General features: G+C 42.4%; 1 long non-coding RNA gene across 1 annotated transcript; it reads left to right on the top strand.

Moving 5' to 3' along the window:
• The first annotated feature begins 16,030 nt into the window (after window positions 1-16,030).
• LOC119087757 lies at window positions 16,031-21,172 on the top strand. The gene is made up of 2 exons (XR_005091231.1): window positions 16,031-16,305; window positions 20,988-21,172. It is a non-coding gene; the product is annotated as an uncharacterized LOC119087757 (long non-coding RNA).
• The last annotated feature ends 870 nt before the right edge of the window (window positions 21,173-22,042 follow it).

The following is a 22,042-nucleotide window of genomic DNA, read 5'->3' as shown; positions in this document are numbered from 1 at the left end:
AAAAGCTTAGAGCTGGGGGGGGGCACACCTTTAATCCCAGCACTGGGAAGGCAGAGTCTGGCAGTTCTCTGAGTTTGAGGACAGCTTGGTCTACAGAACAAGTTTTAAGACAGCCAAGCTCAGGCAGTAAAGAAACACAGAAAGCTGGTGAAGATGTAATTGAATGAGGTGGCCATGTTCCAGCCCCAGTAAGCAGCAGAACTTGGCAGCTTCGGCCATGTGGTTCTGGGTTTAGAGTTAAGAATAGAATAAAAGAGTTATGGAATAAAGTTGCTGAGGCCAGGCATGTGTCAGGGGTCTTCCTAAATAGAGATCTAGTAGAGAGGCTATTTTGTGAAGCTGTGAAGTTGAAGCCTGTATTGCCTTGGAGACACCAAAATGTTAGAGATGCCAAAGTCATGGGATACCTTTGAGGAGAGCTACTAGTGGGAAACCCAAGAGAAAGAAGTGTGTTGCAGTCAACAAAACTGAATGGAGTTGGAGATGTGGAGAGTATTTTGACATCAGACATGAAGATGCAGAGTTTGGAGTTTGCCCAGCTGGTTTTTGGTCTTGCTTTGGTCCAGTATTTCCTCACTATGTTCCCTTCCCTACATTTTGGAATGGTAATATATATCCTGTGCTATTATATGTTGGAAGTATGTGATCTGTTTTTTGATTTTGATTTTATAGTGAATTATAGTTAAGAGATTGCATGAATCTCATAAAAGACTTTGAACTTTGGACTTTTAAACATTGTTGAGACTGTGATAGACTATGGAGACTTTTGAAGTTGGACTAAATATATTTTGCATTATGATACTGTTACAAGCTTATGGGGGCCAAGGAATAGAATGGTGTAGTCTGAATGTAATTAGCACCCATAATCTCATAAGGAGTGGCACTATTAGGAAGTGTGGTTTTGTTGGAGTGGTTATGTCCTTGTTGGAGGAAGTGTATCACTGTGGGGGTGGGCTTTGAGGTCTTTTGCTTAAGCTTTGTTCAGTGTCAGTCAGTCGACTTCCTGTTGCCTGCAAGATGTAAGACTCTCGGCTACTACTCCAGCACCACATCTGTCTGCATGCTGCTATGCTCCCTGCCATGATGCCATGATGGACTAAACCTCTGAAACTGGGATCAAGCTCCCTCAATTAAATGTTTTCCTTATAAGAGTTGCTGTGGTCATACTCCTTCCTTTCTTTTTTTTTCTTTTATATCACCCAACCATCCTTCAACTTGCTGCTATTCTGAATGAATGAATGAATGAATGAATGAATGAGGCAACGAGATGGCTCAGTGGGCAAAGGTATCTGCTATCAATCCTGTAGCTAGAGTTTTCCTGCCTTGCCCACAGTAAGGACAAATCTTAGTCACCTGCCAGTCCCACAGCCGCTCAGACCCAACCAAGTAAACACAGAGACTTATATTGCTTACAAACTGTATGGCCGTGGCAGGCTTCTTGTTAACTATTCTTATATCTTAAAGTAACGCATTTCTACAAATCTATACCTCGCCACGTGGCTGGTGGCTTATCAGCGTCTTCACATGCTGCTGGTCATGGCGGCGGCTGCAGTGTCTCTCCGCGTCAGCCTTCCACTTCCCAGAATTCTCCTCTCTCCTTGTCCCATCTACTTCCTGCCTGGCCACTAGCCAACCAGTGTTTTATTTATTGACCAATCAGAGCAATTTGACATACAGACCGTCCCACAGCACTTCCCCTTTCTTTTTTTTTTTTAAAAAAAGGAAGGTTTTAACTTTTACACATCTCCAAAGTCAGCTTGGTATATTTGGGAATTTTGGCATAGCTTCTCTTACTACTTCCTGCTGGAGGGGGGCGCTGTATCTTATGGGGACACAAAGAAAATTTTAGGATCATGGAGTAGTCCGTGAGACTGTATCGTCTGAGCCAGTTTCCTTGAAACGATTCTGGATGTTGGATCATCTGGGCCATGGTGTCATCGGAGACCTTTCAGGTGGTCTTGGCTGGTCAAACCTGATGTATTGTGAATCTATTGCTTTAAACTGCAGCATTTGTAAGACTGAAACAGCGCTATGGCTGCTGGCTCCGCCCACCTCAGCTTCTCAACATGGCGGTGGTACGTTTACCGCCAGCTCTGGGAGCTATCATGAGTCTATGCTTTTATCCAAGCAGCGTGTAGCCCAGAAACCTTTTTTGTTTTGTAACTAGCAAAGGCTAAATCCACCATGCAGCTTAATGTGCCACTTGCAGAGGCCTCATTCCCGCCATACTGCAGGTCAAGCACACATGCCAGGAACCCGCCAGTAACTCAAACCGGCGGCTGCCGCTCATTTAAGAGAGAGAATTAGGAACTGTGGGGCGTTTACCGACGTCACCGTTCCTGGAGAACTTACCGATGTCACCGCTCCGTGTGTTGAGTTCTGAATCCTCTTTACCACCACACGAGGATTCTTCTCAGATCACACTTTATTGGAGCGCCTCTTGGTTAAGGGACTTTGTCTTTAGTATTTTTTTTTTCATAACACCGGCCTTTATCCCTGTTCATTTGTCCTTTTTCTTTAGTCCCTTTTTTTCTTCCCTTTTTTTTCTTTAGCCCCACGTTGGGCGCCATTTGTAGCTTGAGTTTTCCTGCCTTGCCCACAGTAAGGACAAATCTTTGTCACCCGCCAGTCCCACAGCCGCTCAGACCCAACCAAGTAAACACAGAGACTTATATTGCTTACAAACTGTATGGCCGTGGCAGGCTTCTTGTTAACTATTCTTATATCTTAAAGTAACGCATTTCTACAAATCTATACCTCGCCACGTGGCTGGTGGCTTATCGGCATCTTCACATGCTGCTGGTCATGGCGGCGGCTGCAGTGTCTCTCCGCGTCAGCCTTCCACTTCCCAGAATTCTCCTCTCTCCTTGTCCCACCTACTTCCTGCCTGGCCACTAGCCAACCAGTGTTTTATTTATTGACCAATCAGAGCAATTTGACATACAGACCGTCCCACAGCACAATCCTGTTGACCTGAGTTTGATCTCTGGGACCCACATTATGGAAAGAAAGAACTGACTTCTGAAAGTTGTCCTTTGACCTCCACGTGACATGGCACATATGTCCATGCACATACACACAAAAGCACACAAAATAATTAAAACGTATTTTTTAAGAGAACAGACATAATAAATGCCAAGGTACAAATTAGTGAAATGGAAATGAAAAGACTAATACAAAAGAGCAATGGATAAAAGTTGGGTTTTTCACTGATTGGCCAGTGGTCAGACAGGAAGTATAGGTGGGACAGAGAGGAGAATTGAGGGAACAGGAAGGCAGAGGGAGACACTGTGAGCCGCCACCATGACAAGCAGCATGTGAAGATGCCGGTAAGCCATGAGCCACATGGCAAGGTATAGATTTATAGAAATGGGTTAATTTAAGATATAAGAACAGTTATCAAGAAGCCTGCCAAGGCCATACAGTTTGTAAATGAAAAAAAAATTTCTATTCTGGAAGTAGTATTCAAATTATATAAAATATTTCATCAAATTGTATAGATAAAGTTTACACTTAAACAGTGTTATGCAACTAAAATAAATGGTGATGTTGAATGGCAAAATTGAAAAACAGAACACCAAAATCCTTTTCTGATCTTAGATGAGACATTGCTAATAAAGTGTATATGTTTGAAAAAAAAATCTTGGAGCTGAAAGGGATTTGTGGGACATAGAGCTGACGGGGCAGGCTGTAGGGTAGAGATGATATAAATAAAGTAATCCTGTATGAAAAGAAAAAGTTGGGTTTTTGGAAAGATAAACAAGAGTAACAAACGCTTAGGCAAACTAACCAAAAGAAGAAAAGGATCTGAACTTTAAAAACAAAACAAAAAGCTATACTGTTTAAGAATGCCCATTCTTGGACTCTGTCTCTAGAGATTGGGGAGCCAGATACACAAAGAAGTCTTAACAGGCACCCAGAGAATCCCAATTTGGGCGGCCCATAACCCCTACCTTTGGGAAACATGGCCCAGAGCTGCCTTCCATACCCAGGATTCGTCCTAGTTGGCAGCTGGAGGTACCACCCACACCTGGATGGCAACGGTTCATTGGGTTGGCAGGTTCATTTAGCCTGCCTGCTAGGGCAGGTGGGTGCCCACCCCATCAATACAAAATCAGCATCTTAACCCCAACTGTGATTCAGGGATTTGCTTGGCATTTGGACCATATGGACACAAACACATACCATAGGCAGCGTCAGGACAGCAGCAACAAGACTGCCAACTAAATTGCCCATATAGCGGCAAGCTTCGTTCAGCAACTAGCCAGATTTCAATGCTTTCCCCAGCGAATTATCTTTTTTTTCTTTTAAGTTTTTTGAGACAGGTTTCTCTGTGTAGTTTTGGTGCCTGTCCTGGATCTCACTCTGTAGACCAGGTTGGCCTCGGACTCACAGATATCCTCCTGTCTCTGCCTCCTGAGTGCTGGGATTAAAGGCTGCACCTGGCAAATTATCAATTTTTTAGAGCTCTGTCCAAGATGATATCTCTTAATTCCTTCTTTGAGAAAATCTTTTGTAAAGATGTGAAATGTGCTGCTACCAAACACCAAGACCTACAGTAGCTTCATTTAAATTGATGGATGACAGGGAAATTGTACTCATCTTTATGAACATAGACAACAAAACCACCAGTGATTTGTAATGGTTAACATTTGTTATTGCCATTGTTATCATTGGTCCAATGCAGGTAGCATTTTTAAAAGGGTCAAAAGTCACTAGAAATGATTTTATTTCTAGATGTATGCAAAAACATGTGGAACGCAGCATTTTCTCCATATTTATAACACTGAGTATCCAAAAGATATTCCCGGAGTTCCTGCTCTCATCTACTGGCACTGTGTTTACAAGCATTCACCTAGGTAGAACAGATAATGAACGTCCAGCTGCACTGGCTCAAATCACTTGTAATAATTGGAAGCAGGAGAGCTGGAAAATAACACATGGGGCTGGAATACAATAATAGGAAATCTTACAGGCTTTGTCAGAATGCAAGACTGCTTACTGCAAAGTGCTGTCCTAGGAGGAGGATTATTTAGCATCATGAGTAACAAGTAATGAGGTAAAACAAAGCACTAGAATCTTGAGAGCCTATCTGCCTTCTAGCCCTGGGGCTTGTTTAATACTGAAGTGTATTCGGCTGCAAAAAAGAAATCCATAGCTAATGAAGCATTGAAAGCCAGCCAGGATGGCACCCTAGATAGAGCGCTAGACAATGTACAGTGAAAACCTTTCTGGACAACAAGAAATGAAAGGACTCCCTCATGCTCCACAACCCCATTTCAGTCTTTGGTGACCTGATATTTACAAAGAAATCATTTTTCCCATGCATTTATCAGGACAGGAAACAACTACATTAAAAAAAAAAAAAACCCTCCACAATGTAGCTTGGAAACTGCGTAGTACATAGTGAAAGTGACAGAGAATGGCTGTCACTGAGGTTGAGCAGTCTACAAGGAGTCTCAAGGGCAGTGGTTCTCAACCTTCCCGATGCTGCAACCCTTTAATACAGTTCTTCATGCTGTGGTGACTCCCAACCATAAAGTTATTTTCGTTGCTGCTTCATAACTGTAATTTTGCTACCATCATGAATCACACTATAAACACCTGTGTCTTCCGGTGGTCTTAGGTGACCCCCGTGGAAGTGTCATTCGACCCCAGAGAGGGTCGTAACCCACAGGTTGAGAACCACTGCTCTAGGGGTTGCCCCTGCTGGATCCCCTTGCTGCTCTCTGTCTTGCTCCTCAGATTTCAGTACTTTGGTCCACAGTTGAGTTCAGCCTTGCCTGGGTCTTTAGGAATCTGACTTGACTCTCCCCGTCTCTCCTCCGTGCCCAGTCTATTGGGATTTATGATTAAGTCCATGGTCAGACAAGGTCTCAAGGAATTCAGTGATTATAAACTGTGTCTGTGGGTTCCTTACCCAGAAGCTGAGATCTGTGCTCATTGTTTACTACTGTCACGAGTGAACAACTGTCACACACATGCCACAAGTACCTAGTGATGCTGACACCGTCTGTATCATCATCACTCATGGCTCCATGACTGTGTATTTATGAGGTAAGATGCTAAGAACAGAGTTTTTCCTCCATGTATCCCAGGTAGAATTCCTAGCCACTCCCCCAGCTACATGACCATGCAAGCGCTTTCCAGTAGCCAGACAAGATGCTTAGACATCCTAGGGCCTTACGTCCTATGTAATCTGTGTTCTGTGTGATCACATAATCTGCATGCAGCATGATCATGTAATCTCTGCACATGCGTGGTATAGCTACATAAGCCCATATGCACGTGTGTGTGTGTGTGTGTGTGTGTGTGTGTGTGTGTGTGTGTGACCTATAAAAGTGGGTTCCCCCTATTCCTTCTCTCTCTTCCTGCATGGTCATTCCATAGACCTATACACACCTTTTCTATTCCCTTTCCTTAATAAACTCTTATAGTTTTGTTGTGCCTCGTGGCTTCTCTCACGTGGTAAATAGCGCCACTTACTAAATAACAGGTTCCTTATTAAGAGACCATGTAATGTTGCTTCACAAGAACACTGCTTTCCTGTAGGAGTGATTTTCTAATAACATTTATAAATTTGTTAGCTCTTGGTTTTAGATATCTGGTCAATCCCTTCAATACATGCTTCTCCGATTTGGAATCTACTTTGTCTTACTATCCAACAAGTATTTCTCCTCTCGTTTCGCTCTAGGCTTACCTGGCTGCTGAAGAACTTATTGCTGTATGAAGTTCTTATTTTATTTTAATTATATATTTTTTTCTGAGACAGGGTTTCTCCGTGTGGCCCTAACTGTCCTAGAACTCACTCTGTAGACCAGGCTGGCCTCGAACTCAGGGATATGCCTGCCTCTGCCTCCAGAGTGTTGGGATTAAAGACGTGTACCACCACTGCCCAGCATGAAGATTTTTTGGTTTTTTTTAAAGATTTATTTATTTATTTATTTATTTATTTATTTATTTATTATGTATACAGTGTTCTGCCTGCATGTATGTCTGCAGGCCAGAAGAGGGCACCAGATCTCATCATAGATGGTTGTGAGCCATCACGTGATTGCTGGGAATTGAACTCAGGTCCTCTGCAAGAGCAGTCAGAGCTCTTAACCACTGAGCCATCTCTCCAACCTGAAGTTGTTTTTTTTTTTTTTTTAAAGATGAGTTTTATTATGTATGGATGTGGTCAGGACAGGTGGGTAGTACACATGTGTGAATACAGATGCCTATGGAGTCTAGAAGAAGGCATCAAGGATCCCCTGGAGCTGAAGATACAGGGGCCACCCAATGTAGGTCCTAGGAATTGAGCTCAGGTTCTCTGTAAGAGCAGTACACCTTCTTAACCTCTGAGCCATGTCGTTAGCCCCTGCACAAAGTTCTTAAGGTGTCTTAGGTACACATTGCCCGAGGAGATCTTTTGCATCAGCAGAGACTTGGCCCCGGTCTTACGAGCCTCTGCTTGGTTTTCTTGCCCTCTTTCTGTGTTTCTTTCTATTTGTCCCATCATTCTTCTTTGGAGACTCGGAATACAGATGTCTTTCACTAGCACCCGTGTTGCCTGGTGCTGTAAAGCATGACTACTATGCCTTTCAGCATAGGAATCACCAAAAAGGAGGCATGAGGTATACAACATGGGACTTGCCAGCTGGGGTGTTCGGTGGGAGGAAGGCATTCCAAGGGAAAACCATTCTGATTCAGTCTTAAGATGTCTGGTATGAGGCTGGCTTAATATAATGTGTTTGTCTAAAATGTAGGTGTTTCAGAGAACAGCAGATGACTGTTTAGTAGAGTGCTAGCATCAATCAGAGTGCTAGCGCCAAGGACCGGAGATGGTGAGGGCAACAGTCTTTCACTTGTGCGTGATGCAGGTGTAAGGCATCAGGCATGCTGGTGGGGGGGATTAACTAGGAATCCCCCACTGAAAATTAATAGATTCACACCCCACTTTAGCAAATCTTTTTAATGTGCCGTGTGTGCTACTTAGGGTACATCTCAGTAGTAAAATGTTTGTCTATCATACATGAGGCCTTGAATTAAGTACTGAGCCCTGAAAAAAAATCACGCGAAACCCAAGAACTAGGGAAACCATACTGGGCAAAACAGGCCACAGTTTTCATGAAGGAGGCAGACAGGTACATCGAATAATCAACAAGGCTGATGTCACTAAATTAAAACTGTGATGTGTGCCAGAAGGAAAGATGTGCTATGCAGACATATAAGAGATCTGAGGAAGTCTTCAGGTTCAGAAAAGATCTCCCTGGGGAAGTGAGATCAATGAACCAGAAGGAATGAAGCTGGAAAAAAGCGGGGAGGGAATGTTCCAGAAATGGAGAGTAGCACACAGAAGTATTTCTTCAATCTGTTCATTTCTCACCACATCTATTCTTTTTTTTCTTTTTATTAAATTTTATTTATTTATAATTATCCTTCTATTCATTTTACATACCAACCACAGATTCCCCTGTCCTCCTCCACCACTATCCCCTCCCCCCCAACCCACCTGTCATTCCCACCTCCTCCAAAGCAAGGTCTCCCCTGGGAAGTCAGCAAAGCCTAGTACATTCAGTTGAGGCAGGTCCAGTCCCCTCCTCCCTGCACCAAGGCTGAGCAAAGTGTCTTACTATAGGCCCCAGGTGAGCCAGCTCATGCACTAAGGACAGGTCCCGGTCTCACTGCCTGGGGGCCTCCCAAACAGTTCAAGCTAAACAACTGTCTCACTTATCCAGAGGGCCTGGTCCAGTTCCATGGGGGCTCCTCAGCTATTGGTTCACAGTTCATGTGTTTCCACTAGTTTGGCTAGTTGTCTCTGTACTTTTTCCAATCACGGTCTCAATATCTCTTGCTCATATGATCCCTCCTCTCTCTCTCTCTCTGATTGGACTCCTGGAGCTACACCTGGGGCCTGGCCGTAGATCTGTGCATCTGCTTCCATCAGTCACCGGATGAGAGTTCTATCATGACAGTTAGGGTGTTCAGTCATCCTATTTGGGCTTTCTCTTGACCATTGCCAGTAGTCTATAGTGGAGTCATCTTTATGGATTCCTGGGGACCTGTCTAGCACTCTGATTCTTCCTATTCCCATAGTGTCTTCATTTATCATGGTATCTCTTTCCTTGTTCTCCCACTCTGTTCCTGATCCAGCTAGGACCTCCCGCTCCCCTAAGCTCTCTTTCCCCCAACCCTTGCCTTCCATTATGCTCCCCTCACCCCCAGTTTGCCCATGTAGATCTCATCCATTTTTCCATTGCTGGGTGATCTCTGTGTGTTTACTAGGGTCCTCTTTACTAGCTAGCCTCCCTGGAGCTGTGAGCTATAGAGCTAAACAGAGAATTCTCAACAGAGGAAGCTCAAATGGCTGAAAGACATTTAAGGAATTGCTCAACATTCTTAGTCATCAGGGAAATGCAAATCAAAATGACTCTGAGATACCATCTTACACCTGTCAGAATGGATAAGATAAAAAACACTGAAGACAGCTTATGTTGGAGAGATGTGGAGCAAGGGGAACACTCCTCCACTGTTGGTGGGAATGCAAACTGGTACAGCCACTTTGGAAATCAGTATGGCGCTTTCTCAGAAAATTGGGAATCAATCTTCCTCAAGACCCAGCTATACCACTCTTGGGCATATACCCAAGGAATGCTCAATCATACCATAAGGACTGTGTTCATAGTAGCATTATTTGTAATAGCCAGAACCTGGAAAAACCTAGATGCCCTTCAACTGAAGAATGGATAAAGAAAATGTGGAACATATACACAATGGAGTACTACTCAGCAGAGAAAAACAATGACATCATGAAATTTGCAGGAAACTGGATGGAACTAGAAAATATCCTGAGTGAGGTAACCCAGACTCATAAGGACAAACATGGCATGTACTCACTCATAAGTGGATACTAGATGTAAAGCAAAGGATAACCAGACTGCAACTCACAGCTCACCATATCTATTCTTAGCACCCTCGCCTAACAAGAGAAGCACATTCTCCTATTAGGGCATTTGCCTTCTCTGGTTCCTTTCCTTGTGAATGAGAATTCCTGGAAAGAAGTTGTGTCTGCAATGACTGAGCAGAGACGCAGAGATGTGCAAAGGTTGGAATGTTGCAGGTCCAAAACCTAATTACTTTACTTTGGCTAGTTTTAGCCTTCTGTGTAGCTATTCTTTGCTTACCTGTGTGTCAGAACTAACATCTTGTGGCTAACAGATAAACACACACACACACACACACACACACACACACACACACACACACACTACTACATAGATACATATAAACATGAATGCTTAAAAAATGAATAAGTGCAAAAAATTAAAAAAAAAACTGACACCTGGTAAGGGAGAGTCTGTTAGTCATTTCCTCTTACATCAGCTCCAATTTATTCTCAGTAAAATAATAATAATAATCACTGTGTGATTGTGTCTTGTTTATTTAGTTTTTCAGTTTCTTTTTGTATATCTTCTCCAGCCTTTTAGATGTAAGCCTCTCAGAGCAGAATATCTGCTTTTCACAGCTCTTTCCTGAGCCTCCATGTAAACAGAGGTGTTCTGCAGATGGTCAGAGCAGGGGGAACAGAATGAAGCCTGAGAGGCAGATGTGTGGAGGAGATCAGTGTGACTGTAGATGTAAACTTGACTCAACATAGCTCAGTGAGGTGACAGAGTGAAGCTTTTTTTTTAGGGGGAGAGGGTTGGGTTTTTTTGTGTGTGTGTGTGACAGGGTTTCTCTGTGTAACATAGACCCAATTGTACTTGAACTTGCTCTGTAGCCCAGGCTGGCCTCAAACTCACAGAGATCTACTCGCCTCTGCCTCCCGAGTGCTGGGATTAAAGGTGTGTGCACCATGCACAGCAGAGTAAAGCTTTTAAAAATGCACTTCATACAGTAACAATTTCTTCACTAGCCAGGTAATACTAATACCAGAGCAAGAAAGGATTAGGAAGTGGTGACATACTTGTCAGATGGCAAGACAAAGTAGGTTCAAAATCTGAAAAGTGTGCATTGAAGGGAATGGCCAAATACATTTAAAACCAAGGGCTACTGTGATCTTACCCATTTGGACCAATTTAGCCCTAGCTGTTTATAAATATTTGTCATTAGACAATCACTCTTGCAGGAAGGTGGTGTTCTTGAGTAGGAGCAATCTTCTAGTGTCTTCACTGGTTTTCTTCAGCATCTGAAATGTATTTTACCTTCTTGCTTAAGTTTTTTCCTAGATGTCTTACCGATGTGTTTTTTTTTTTTTTTTTTCTGGAAGCTAATTGTAAATGGGATTACTAGCATATAGAAAAGTTTCTGCTAGGCTTGCTGGTACACACCTTCAATCCCAGCACTTGAGAGGCACATCTCTGAGTTCAAGGCCAACCTAGTCTACAGAATGAGCTCCAGACCACCTAGGATCACATGGCAGGGGTGGGGGTGGCGGGAGAAAGAAAGGAATGGGGGAAGGGAGAGGGAGAGAGAGGGAAAGAAGCTCAGATGCTCTTTTTGTGCCTTGATTTTGTATCCTGCTGATTTGCTAAAAGTGTTTATCAAGACTAAGAGTTTTCCGGTAGCTTTTGGTTTCTTCATTTCCTGTTTGTATCCCCTTTATTTCTTTCTTGTCTTATTCACCTAAGACATCAAAGCACTATATTGAATAAGAATGGAGAGACTAGGCACCTCTCTCTCTCATTTCAGAATTTCGAGAAAATATTCCATTTAAAATAAGGTTGACGATAGATTTGTCTTCATTTTGTTGAGATATATTCTTTCTATTCCTACTTTCTTCAGGGATTTTATCAGGAAGGGATGCAGAACTTTGTTAATGGCCTTTTCTGCATTCATTCACATAATCCTATGATTTCTATGCTTGTGTTTACTTATGTGCTGCATTATACCTATTGATTTTTGTATGCTGAACCAATCTTGCATGCTTGGAATGAAAGCATGTTGGTCATACTGTACAATATTCTTAATATATTCTTAAATTTTGTATGCTAATAATTTTGTTGAGCTTGGGCTGTAGCTCAGTGGTACAACACTTGCTTAGCATGTACAAGGCCCTGGTTCACTCCCCCCCTCAAGTACTGGTAAAAGAAAAAAATAATTGGTGAGAATGTTTGCATCTATGTTTATCATGGAGACTGGATATAGTTTTCTGTGTACGTACCTGATTTTGGTATCAGGGTAATGCTGGCTTCACGGAATATAGTCTTTTTTCCCTTTCTTTCTTTCTTTCTTTCTTTCTTTCTTTCTTTCTTTCTTTCTTTCTTTCTTTCTTTCTTTCTTTCTTTCTTCCTTCCTTCCTTCCTTCCTTCCTTCCTTCCTTCCTTTCTTTCTTTCTTTCTTTCTTTCTTTCTTTCTTTCTTTCTTTCTTCTTTCTTTTTCCTTCCTTCCTTCCCTTCTCTCTCTCTCTCTCTCTCTCTCTCTCTCTCTCTCTCTCTCTCTCTCTCTTTCTTTCTTTCTTTCTTTCTTTTTTAATGGAATAGTTTGTGTGGCCATTGGAGTCAATTCTTCTTAGAAGGTTTGGTAGAATTTGCAGTATATCCTGGACTTTTATTTGATGGTAGATTGGTTATTATTGCTTCAATTATGTTACTTTTCATGGCTCTGTTTAACCTGTTTATATCATCTTGATTTAACTTCGTTAGGCCACATTTTTTTTTTTTTTTTTTTTTTTTAGATTTATTTATTATGTATACAGTGTTCCGTCTGCATGTGTCCCTGCAGGCCAGAAGAGGGCACCAGATCTCATTACAGATGGTTGTGAGCTACTATGTGGTTGCTGTGAATTGAACTCAGGTCCTCTGGAAGAACAGTCAGTGCTCTTAACCAATGAGCCATCTCTCCAGCACAACACCCCCCCCCCTTTCTGCCACTGCCGCCACCGCCGCCACCGCCACCGCCCTGAGTTTTTCTTAATAGAAGTTTTCAAAACATTCCCAACAATTCTCTGAACTTCATGGGAATCTATAGTAATCTCACCTTTTTTTTTTTTTGTTTTTAGTTCCATTAATTCGAAACTTTTGTCTCTTATATTTGGTTAGCCTGGCTAGAGGTTGTTTCTTTCTTTTTATTTTATTTTATTTTGAAATAATTTATTTATTCTTATTTTATGTGCACTGGTGTTTTGCCTACACGTTTGAGGGTGTCAGATCTTGGAGTTACAGACAGTTGTTAGCTGACATACAGGTGCTAGGAATTGAACCTGGGTCCTCTGGAAGAGCAGACAATGGTCTTAACTTCTGAGCCATCTCTCCAGCCCCTCTTTTCTCTCTCTCTTTTTTTTTCTCAAAGAATTAACTGTTTGATTCTGTGTATTGTTCTTTTAGTCTCTGTTTCATTTATTTCTGTCTTGATCTTTATTAGTTTTTATTGTCTACTGCTTTGGGGGTTTGTATTAGTCTTCTTTCCCTAATATCTTGAGATGCCAGGAATCCACAAGGTTGACCCCACCTTGGTCTGCTGGCAGTGGGCCAGAGGGTGCCTGGACTGGTCTTCTCTAGTGACCAGCCTAGCAAATAACCTTGCTGTCATCATAGAGCCTTTGTCCAGTGACTGATGGAGGCAGATGCAGAGATCCACAGCCAGGCACCAGGCTGAACTCCGGAAATCCAATTGATGAAAGAGAGGAGAGATACTGCAGGCGAGGGACGTCGAGATCATGATGGGAGGATGTGCAGAGATGACTGGTTGCACTAGTGGAAGCCCATGAACTGTGAACTGGTGGCTGTGGAGCCCCCAAGGGACTGGACTAGGCACTCTGGATATGGAAGACAGTTGTTTGGCTTGAACTGTTTGGGGGGCACCCAGGCAGGGGGATTGGAATCTGTCCCTGGTCTATGGGCAGGCTTCTGTGTAGCTTTGGTGCCTTTCCTGGATCTCCCTCTGTAGACCAGGCTGGCCTTGAACTCACAGAGATCTGCCTGCCTCTGCCTCCCGAGTGCTGGGATTTAAAGACATGTGCCACCACCACCTGGTTGACCATGTCAACTTTTGTAAAGGAAAACATTTAATTGGGCTGGCGTACAGGTTCAGAGGTTTAGTCCATTATGGTTTTGGTGGAAAGCTACTAAGTCTCAAATTTAGGACAAATGGCTAACTGAGGTGCCTAGTTAATACATAAACGGGACACTGGCTACCTGTTACAGGGACATCCTGTAATAAAGAAAAATGAAAGAAAAAAATTAAAAAAATAAAAATGCAAAACAAAAATAATAACAAAAAGATCTCAAGATGCATCATTAAGTTATTTATTTGAGATATTTCTAGTTTTTAAAAATTAATTAAATTTGTTCTTTAACAATTTCACACATGTATGCAATACATTGTAATTACAAACTTTCCTCTTAGGATACCCTTAGCTGCAACCCTAAAGGTTCTAGTAAGCTTTCATTTTCATTTAACTCTAGGAATTATTTAAATTTTCTCTCTGGCTTCTTTAATAACCCTTTGCTCATTCAAGACTGAAATGTTCAGTCTTTATGTATATGCATATGTATATTATACATATATGTATATATATGGATGTGTATGTGTATGTGTATGTGTATGTGTATATGTATATGTAGTGTTCTGGGCCAGGCAATGGTGACATTAGCCTTTAATACCTGCACTTGGGAGGCAGAGGTAGGCAGATCTCTCTGAGTTCCAAGACAGCCAGGGCTACACACATAGAAACCTTGTCTTGAAAAACCAAAAAAGAAAAAAGGAAAAAGCATGTTAAATCCCTTTTATTGATGGTATAGTTGAAATCTGAGGCTTCTCTGCTAATTTTTCATTTGGATGATCTATCTAGAAATGAAAGTATGGTGGTATGGAAGTTACCCACTATTACTCTATCAAGACCTATCTGACCCTTTATGTTCATTAGTGGTTATTTTGCTTTGTTTTGGTTTTTTGTGAATTTACATGTCTCAACATTTAGTGCATATATTTACAATTGTTACATATTCTTGATGAATTGTTCCCATTATTATTATGTAATAACCTTCCATTCTACTTGATATATAGTCTTTCATATTTGACTCTCAGTCAGTGGGTGTTTGTACCAGTGAGAAGAGATTCCTGGAAACACCAGGTAGTTGGATTTAGTTTTATAATCCAGTCAGGCTGTCAAAGACTCTTTGTGGGTTGAGGTCATTTTTACCTATAAGGTTATTAAAGAGGGATAATTATTGTAGCTGTGTGTGTGTGTGTGTGTGTGTGTGTGTGTGTGTGTGTGTGTGTATGATTGTTCTTTTTCCCTCCCTGACAATTTTAAGGGTTTGCTTGTTTACTGTGTAGGCATGATGGATTCCTTCCAATGTCTTTGTTCATCTGTTACTTTCATGGAAGTTATTCTCGCCTGCACTCTCACGATTGAGACCAATTGATAGTCCTCCTCTGTGGCTAGTATTCTTTAAAGGATCTTCTATAGTGCTGAAGTTGGGATCATGAACTGCCTTAGTTTGAGTCTGTCTTAAAATGTCCTTATTCTCCATTAATTGTAGATGATAGCTCTGCAGGGTATGGCCACCTTGGTTGGCAGTTATTTACTTTAAGGGCTTGAAACACATAATCTCACAGCTCTCAGGCTCTCAGGGTTGGTGATAAAGAGCTAATGTTATGCCCGTGTATTTACTTTGAGGGTTGGATTTTTTTTTTCTTAAAGCTTTCAGTATTGTTTTTTCTTTCTTTGTATTTTTGACATCTTGAGTATAACGTGTCATGGAGGGTTTCTTCTACTATCATGTCTATTTAGAGTTCTAAATGTCTCTGGTATTTGGCTAACAGCTCTCCTGGACAGATTCCAAGAGAAGGGTGTTTGACAGGCCGCAATATGTCCCCAGGCCCTTTGCCACTGACATCTCCTGCATACTTAATTACTCTACTCAAAAACCACAGACAGCTGTGGGTGGGTATGAAGGGGATAGATGGTGAGACCCTAGGTGAGGATCTGGTGATGCCCCCTTCTCAAGGAGGGTTAACAGCTCCATTGCTCTTAGAGTTAGCTGGCACTATGTTGTTTTGTTTATTCCGTTACCATGACTACAAGGCCAAGGTCCACACTTAGGTCACCACAGCAGTTTTGGCTCCATTGTGGCGGTGGCAGGAGGTCATCTCAGGCCTGGAGGAAATGACCTTCTACAACATTTCCCCTCAAACACCTGACTGCTTAGAGACTTTTCCTGCCTCCTCTAGTCTCTCCTAACATCCTCACTGTGACCTCAGATGGCTCACCACCATAAAAATACAAACAAGGGAACTGGAGAGATAGATCAGTGATTAAGAATGCTTGCTTGTTGCTCTTAGAGAAGACTGGATTCAGTTCCCAGCATCTATGTTGGGGTAAGTCATACAGTCTGTAACTCTAGTTCTAAAGGATATGATGCCTGAATGGAAAAAAGAACTAAAAAAGGAAGGCCATGGCCACTCCTAGGTAAGGTGGAAGAGAAAGTTTATTGTAGATAACATAGGAGAGCATAGCCAGAGGTAGTTCATCTGGGCGAGTCCAGAGTGGACATGACCCTGAGCCACACCACGTGAGGAGATGGGGCAGAGAGCCAGGAGAGCGAAGGGTAGACAAAAAGGTCAGGGTAACCAAAATGGTTGGATTATATAGGGAAAGGCAGCTGGAGGAAGGACAGCCTGCCCCCTGGCTGCAGAAGTTTAGGGTATATTAGCCATACCTTATAACAGGTAGAGACCGAGAGATGCTGGGAGAACCTGTTGGCCAGGTCCAATTTGATGTGTTAAATAGGCACCTCAGTTAGCCATTTGTCCTGGGTTTGAGACTAGCAATACCCTCTTCTGGCCTATACAGGAATCTATATGCATGTTCACATAAATACACACAGGAAAATAAAAATAAAATAAATCTTTAAAATAATACAAACAAGGGAAAAAACTAAAAAAAATAAATATTATAAAATTTAACATCTTCTTGTTTATTACCTACCATCTCCAAGTTGGTCCCCTAAATTTCACCTCTCCTCTCTTCCATGACCACCTGTGCTGGAATTAGGAACTGTTTCTAGAAAACCCTATTTTCTAGTAGATGAACCCCAACAGACCCTGGGCTTTGAAGCAGGATCTCAACACAAAGCTCAGGCTAGCTTCAAACTCAGGACCTTTGCAGGACTGCCTTGCAGGTCTTCAATTTTGAGAGATGCACATTGTGAAAATCTAACCTCAAAAAAAGTAGATCAAATGTGAATTAACTTACTTTTCTTAATAATTCTTGAATATATAAGAGATAACATGGTGGTATTCAATTATTCATATTCCCTAATGATTTTTAAGGAGATTGAACATTGAGAAATTACATTTAGTACATGATTTCTCCCAAGAACAAGTATGACAGAAAGCTTTATCGGCCAGTAATTTATTATAACCTTATATATTTGCAGTTAGATTATATTTAATTCCTAGATGATCATTCAGTTTCTGCCCATCTAGTTTCTTTGTTTTGTTTCAGTTTTTCAAGACAGGGTTTCTCTATGTAATAGCCCTAACTGACCTGGAGCTTGTTTTGAAGACCAGGTTGACTTTGAACTCACAGAGATCTGCCTACCTCTGCCTCCTGGCTGTCTAGTTTAAAGTCTTAGCTCAAAGAAGCATTTTCCACCAACTAGCAGCTGCCTTTGTGAGTGGTGTGCACACACTGACTGGCAGGACAGACTAACACTACCAGAGCAGTTAATGACTTGGAAAGATTTCTGTGAGTTGCAAGGACAGTATCTATTAGCCAGTTTGAAATTTTCTTTACATTATTGTTAAACCTGTACCCAGTCCATTCCTGGACTTATTTAGAGACAGTTGAAATAAATAGTTGTAAACTAGTGGATCATGAAAAGCTAAAGTCTTATTACTTGGGAGGCCAAGGCAGGTGGACCTTTGTAGTTTGAGGCCAGCCTGGTCTACAGAGTGAGTTCCAGGATAGCCAGAGCTACACAAAGAAATCCTGTCTTGAAAAAAAAAAAGGTAAAGTCTTTAGGTCTTGTGTGTGTATGTGTGTGTGTGTGTGTGTGTGTGTGTGTGTGTGTGTGCATGTAAATATGAGGCACAGATGTTGCCAACTCTTTAGCTAAGAACAGAAGCAGACAGGGACCATTCAGGCTGGTAAGCAGAGAAACTGCACCCAAACTGCAGGTCTGTCTTGGATATTGAAGTCGGAGCTGACATGAAGTGTTTATTAAGCTGTACCTAAAATTATACCATCATTTTCAGTGACTTTGAAATTTGGCTGTTAGTCAGAAAAATTCATAAGTGAAAATTAGTTGATTAGAGTGTGAAGAAATGATTTCCACAACTTGCAACTTAAAGAAACATATATATGTTTCTGCTACCCTAATTGATCCAAATAGAGATTCTCAGGCAATTTCGCCATACACTCTGCTGTAAACGATCAGATGGAAACACTTTAACATCATGGTCTTTTCTCTGACTGATGTTAATAGCTCCTTGTTTATATGACTGGATGTGATGTGGCATTGACTACAAAGACTTATCTTGAATTCTAGCTTTAGATGTAGATGTTTACAGTAATGTAGCAAGGGTTAAGAGATACTCCATGTACTTTCTTGATTTATTGAGTAGTAAAACCAGGAACAAAGAAATGAGAGAAATCAAAAATTTGATGACAGTATAGGGGCTTTGATTGAAACCAGCTCAGGAAGATAGTCAAATGCTGGGAAAAGTATTTATAAGAAGTCCTGGGCATAAGCTGTGTATTTGAGTCACATTTGACTAGATATTGATAATAGTTTGATGTACAACACATGTTCACAGCAGCTCAGTTCCTGACAGCCGAAAGGTAGACGCAGCCCAGATGTTCAGGAGAACAATGAAAAAGGAGCTGAAGTCGATACATTCAATGGAATATTATTTGATCATAAAAATAATAAAATACAGACACACACTGCAATGTGGAGAAACCTCGAAAACATATGCTCAGTACGTGGTGGTTTGAATAGGAATGGTCCCCATAAACTCATAGGCTTGACCCATAGGGAGTGGCACTGTCAGGAGGTGTGGCCTGGTTGAAGTAGGTATGACCTTCCTTGTTGGAGGAAGTGTGTCACTGTGGAGACGGACTTTGAGGTCTCATACATGCTCAAACTACACCCAGTGTGGCACACTTCTGCTCAGCTCCTTCTCCAGCACCATGTCTGCCTGCACGCTGCCATGCTTCTCACCACGATGAAAATGGACTAAACCTCTGAACTGTAAGCCAGCCCCAATTAAATATTTTCCTTTATAAGAATTGCCGTGGTCTGGGGGTTGGGGCTTTAGTTCAGTGGTAGAACACTTGCCTAGCAAGCACAAGGCCCTGGGTTCGATCCTCAGTTCTGGAAAAAAAGAATTGCCGTGGTCATCTTGTCTGTACATGGCCATGGAAACCCTAACTCAGAGACAGTGAAAGACAACAAGGAAGAGTGCATTTCTGAAATATCCGGAATGTGTAAGCCCAGATTCAGAAGGCACGCTGACACTTAAGAGAGGCAAGGGGAGTAGAGAAAAGAATTGATGATGATGAAATTCTCTAGAGACCAGAAGGAGGTGGTGGTTGTGTATGTACTGAGTATACTGAATTGTTCACTTTGTCGGCTTGGTTGTTTTTCAGATGGAAACTTACTCTATAGCTCAGGCTAGACTAGAACTCACTATGTGGTGCAGGCCAGCCTCACACCTGTAATTCTCCTGCCTTAGCCTTCCAAGTGCTATGATTATAAGCATATGCAAAATGTCTGTCTAAATTAATTTTCTTTAAAATGGACAGTTTTGGGGTCAGTTAGGCCTCCGTGGGTAAAGATGTTTGTCACCACAAGCCTGACAACCTGAGTTTGATTGACAGGACACACATGGTGGAAAGAAAGAACTGATTCCCCGAAGTTGTCCTCTGACCTCTACATATATGTACTGTTTCATACACCCCCTATGCAAACAAAATTTTTTTAATAATTTATTTATTTTTATTTTATGTGTATTGGTGTTTTGCCTGCAAGTATGTCTGTGTGAGGGTGTTAGGTCTTGGAGTTACAGACAGTTGTGAGCTGCCATGTGGGTGCTGGAATTGAACCCAGGTCCTCTGGAAGAGCAGTCAGTGTTAAGTGTCACAGCTTGGAAGGAAAGGTATCCTGGCAATCGGGAGCCAAAGACTACCACAAACTCACACCGCACAACAAACCTCACACAAGAGATTTATTGGGAGGGAAAACCAGGAGGGTGGCTGCCTCTGCTGGGCGAGAAACAGCAGAGAACTGAACAGAAGACAGGGTTTATATGGCTTTCTTGTGGGGTGGGGTGGGGTGGGGTGGGGCAGAGCTTTCCAGGGTGGGGATTGGTGGAATTTCAAGTTCAGAGCTTGGTTTTTTTACTCTGTAGGACAGGAAGGGGCAGGGTCCAGCAGTTAGGGTAGTTAGTGTTCTCTGGGTGGAACCTGGCAGTTGGAGGTCCTCAGGGGAGAGGCCTGGCCACTCCTGTGCCTGGAGGGGCTTACAGTCAGTGCTCCTAACCCCGGGCCATCTCTCTAGCCCCAACAAATACATTTCTTAAATGTAATAAAAATTTAAATATTTTTTTAAAATGGACATTTTTTTAATCATGTGCACTTCCCCTCAACTAAAATAACAGCTTGAGAATGAACAGAAGTGAAGGTAGTTAATTGACACTGGAGGCCTAGTTAGCATCTGCCCGGAAGGCAGAAGACTTTCGGCAAACACTCTTTGGGCCATGATGCATGAGACTCTAGTTTCTCTGCTGAGTCTTTTCAGAAAGGTGTCTTCCAGGTATTCGGACCCCTCTCCCATGGTCACTTTGACCATCAACTTGACTAGATTTAGAATCAATGTAGAAACACACTCCTGGTTGTGCCTATCAATGAGGGGTTGTTCCTAGAAATGCTGAATGGAGATGGGAAGAAACTCACTGGGTGCGCACAGCACCATTCTGGTGAATGCAGCCTTGGACTGAATGAAATAATGAAGAGAGCTGACCTAAGCATTTTCTCTCTGTTTTTCCGACTGAAGGAGCAAGGCCATCAGCCACCTCCTGCTCTTGCTGCTCTGCAATAATGGATTGGACCTTCCAACGGTGAGCTGAAGTAAAACCCATCTCAGTGGATTTGTTAGGGAATTCGTCAGAGCAGTAAGAAATCCCTTCCTAGAAACAGTGCAACCAGAAAACAGCATTAAAACCAGATTTTTAAAAATTATTACGTATCTTTCTTTATGGGGGGGTAGGCGTGGCCTGCAGAGGTCAGAGGACAGACAGCTCCCCCATGAAGCTGGCTCTTTCCCTCCACCATGTGGGGCCCCGGGGCTGGAACTCAGGTTTGTATGGCAAGCACCTTTACCTGCTGAGCCATCTCAGGGGAAGGGACACTGGATGACAGATAGTCTAATCTCCGTACTTTACGGCTCCGAAAGCTCAGGATCACAGACGAGCCCAACCTCGGTTAAATAGCAATGCCCATTCCTGTCAGCCGGAGACTAAGCTTGCCTCCAGCACTCTTTCTGCGGCCCGTCACTGCTTCAGCCTTGACCCCAGCCCCTGGAAGGGTGAGGCTGCAGAAGAAAGAGCTGGCCAGACAACAGCTGTACTTGTGTAGACCGGGTCTCGGGGCCGTGTTTGGGTGTGGACGAAGCACAGCTGCCCTGAGAGAACACAAGCAAAGTGGGTGGTAACTAACTTATCAAAAGCCCGAAACACAAGCATCCCAGTGCTGCACGCAGTTCCTCTTCCAGGACGCAATAGCTCCAGTTACAGCCCCCTTTCATGAGGGAGCTTATTTAGCCTGAAAGGAGAAAGCCAACGAAAATAAGGACATGCGCCCCTTGTATACATTTCCCCAAAGTATTTGAAATTTGATAGAGTTTTAGAATCAAGATTGATGTCAGGGAAAACTGGCCAACATTAGCGTTTGCCCTTGCAATTTGTAATTTGTTTGGATAGATGAGTTAGTTTTTGATTCTCTACAAAGAATTCCAATTAAAAAATATTTCATTGTGAGGAGATTTTTCCTATAACATGGGCCAGTGGCAAGAGATTGGAGTTACCACTAAAAGGAACAGGAAAGGTGCCA

This window comes from Peromyscus leucopus, chromosome 4 (genome assembly GCF_004664715.2).
Source record: "Peromyscus leucopus breed LL Stock chromosome 4, UCI_PerLeu_2.1, whole genome shotgun sequence".
In the NCBI taxonomy this organism is placed as follows: domain Eukaryota; kingdom Metazoa; phylum Chordata; class Mammalia; order Rodentia; family Cricetidae; genus Peromyscus; species Peromyscus leucopus.
The sequence above is the reverse complement of the archived record's forward strand: the minus strand, read 5'-3'. Positions and strand labels throughout refer to the sequence as shown.